We start from the raw sequence: 2,752 nt of genomic DNA, 5'->3' as shown, positions 1-2,752 counted from the left end.
AAACCCAGGGACAAGGGAACAACAAGCGATCCAAATTGGTGCGGAGGTGGGTGTGGGAGACCTGGTAGGGCATGATCAAGGGGAATGTAACAAAGAGGAAGTGCTGAAATCCTGGTGGGGATTGATCATGATAGTGAGACAGGAGGAAAATCAATGGAAATAGAGGAAAGAGCTGGGAGGCAAAGGGCATTTATAGAGGTCTAGATAAAGACATGTACATATGCAAATATACTTATATGAGGATGGGGAAATAGATCTATGTGCCTATATTTATAGGTTTAGTATTAAGGTAGCAGAAAGACATTGGGCCTCCACTCGAGTACTCCCTCAATGCAAGAATAATTTCCCTCCCTGCTTTCTTATTGGAATTTCATAATAGCACATTTACAAGGTAGTGCCTTAATTTTCCAAGCTCATAACTAAAGAGGGGGGTATTGGCACTTACTGTAATAATATTCTAAACTTATCATTAGTTAATGCATTTGAGTAGTCATGTAGCCCCTAATTTACTACACAGTTTCATCTAAGAATGGACTAATTTTTGAAAAGGAAAAAAAAACATATTTTTGTTAGTATATAAAAGCTACATTTATAAATATTACAGTATGAATTCTATTTCATACATTTGACTTCTGCAGATCTTTTTCTTAAGTTATTTAAGCTTAAGATATTGCCAATTGTCTACCTTATTTTTTGGTATTCTAATTCCAGGTCTTTGCACATTTCATTCAAATATTTTATTTTGTCTTCTCAGCAGCTTTTTGAAGTTTTGTGTTCAGTTGTATGACTTGAATATTTTTTTCCATTTCCTTAGCTGCTCTATGGTTAAAAGTAACATTAAGAGTTCTTTATGATATCTTTTCTTTCTTTCCTGTCTTAGTAATCTTTTCTTATGATGTTCTTTCTTCATTTATGATGTTCTTTATGTTCTAACACAGCTAAGCAGGCTGTCTGTCATTAGTGTTCAATTTGTTAAATATGTCTTGAGATGTTCTTGAAATTCAGGTGGGATATACTCAATGTTGTACTTTTTGGCTTTCATGGATTTGTTTTAATTTGCTTCATCTTCAACCTGAACTTAAATATTAGCAATCAATGGGGAGTCTATCTCTGGCCTCGTTTTTGCTTTTGATATTGAACTTCTCAATTGTCTGTTTGCACAGATGTAGTTAATTTTATTTCTGTGGACTCCACCTGGAGAAGTCCATGTGTACTTTTTGTGTTGTGGAAAAACCTTTTGTGTTGTGGAAAAAGTATATTTATGATGAAAAAATCATTGACCTTGCAAAATGCTAACATGCTATCTCCAGCTTTGTTTCCATATTTTCAACAACTGTTCCTTCCTATTTGTTTCCAACTTTTGCTTTCCAATCACCAATGATTATCAATGAGTCTGGGTTGAGTGTTTAATCAATTCCAGACTGAAGACATTTGTATAAATCTTTAATTGGTTCATCTTTACGTTAAGTAGTTGGCATATAAGTTTGATTAATAATTGTATTGATTGGATTTCTTTATATACAGATAGATGTTATCCTGTTCCAGACAGCATTGTACTTCAATATATAGCTTTATATGTACTTTTTCACTATAAATGCACCATCATGTCCCTTGAATCTGTCATTTCCAGCAGAGTAAATCATATGATTTTCTGGTTCAAAATAATCAATACCAGTCCATTTCAGCTCATTAAGGCCTAATATACAGTTCTCATGTTTTCCAAATAATTTTTGACAATGTCCACTTTTCTTAGATTCATACTTCATTCATTGAAAGTTTCAGTTATTAATAGATGTTTAGAGTTATTTCTTCTCGGTTTGATCCATGCACCATCAGCAAAGGTTTTATTCCAGGAGGCTTCCCTCCATTCATGTCAGAATGGTCAACTCTGTTTTGAGATAGTAGCTCTCCATCAGTTATATCTGGAGTGCCTTCTGACCTGAGCATCTCATCTTTGGCACTATCACTGACAATGTTCTGTTGCTATTCAAGAGGCTTTCAGTATCTGTCAATGATCTGTTTCTAGCCATAATGTTTTCAGTGGCTAATTCTCTGAAGTGGACAACCTATTCTTTATTATGAATCTTCGCTTTAACTGGCAGCTTTGTTGAAACCTGTTCATTTTTAGCAATCCTGCTGGTATTTGCAATATCAGTGACATAGCTCCCAGTATCATAACAAAACACAAGCTACCAGAGCATCACAATTGATATTAGAAGAGAAAAATGGCAGGCACATGAATTTAATCCCTTAGAACAAATTTCATTCCCAGTTTAAAAATACATCTATATGGTCCCGTAATTATGATGCCAAAAAGAGGCAAGTATATGATGTAGGTTTCACATACCTGTTGCAGGGAGCATCATCAAACCAATCCTATGTGCCAAGTACTGTGTTATGTGGTAACTGGCATTTGTAGAAATCAAGGGTCATATCACAGCAGGAGCTGAAAATCAAGCAAATAAGGAGAGGGGAAAATAAATAAACAGCAAGATAAAAAAAATCAAGATGGACACTTGGATCACTGAATTGTGAGATGCATTTATTTTCAATGCTAGATTTCATAAATAGAGGATTTTCCCAGTATTTCCCAAGAAATTGTTTTATTATTTAATACCTGTTAATAACCTGTTGAATGAGTGGTGCATGGTCTCAACTGGAGAAAAATGAGTAGTCTTTAGTCTAATTGACCTCTCCATACAGAGGCAATTTTTTCACATGTGTACTTTCAGCCTGAAACATGCATTACTTT

General features: G+C 34.6%; 1 protein-coding gene across 1 annotated transcript in view; it reads right to left on the bottom strand.

Annotated features, from left to right (window-relative positions):
* The window catches only part of CHRM3 (cholinergic receptor muscarinic 3), a 324,438-nt gene extending 322,019 nt beyond the window's left edge, over nt 1–2,419 (bottom strand). The window contains exon 1 of the mRNA XM_045294261.1: nt 2,348–2,419. The gene's annotated coding sequence lies outside the window, so the exon portion shown is untranslated. The remainder of the gene's footprint in view (nt 1–2,347) is intronic.
* Nucleotides 2,420–2,752: the final 333 nt, after the last annotated feature.

The sequence above is a fragment of the Echinops telfairi genome, unplaced genomic scaffold, assembly GCF_000313985.2.
Source record: "Echinops telfairi isolate 266 unplaced genomic scaffold, ASM31398v2 ScPeMD7_3509;HRSCAF=4178, whole genome shotgun sequence".
Taxonomy (NCBI): Eukaryota; Metazoa; Chordata; class Mammalia; order Afrosoricida; family Tenrecidae; genus Echinops; species Echinops telfairi.
The sequence above is the reverse complement of the archived record's forward strand: the minus strand, read 5'-3'. Positions and strand labels throughout refer to the sequence as shown.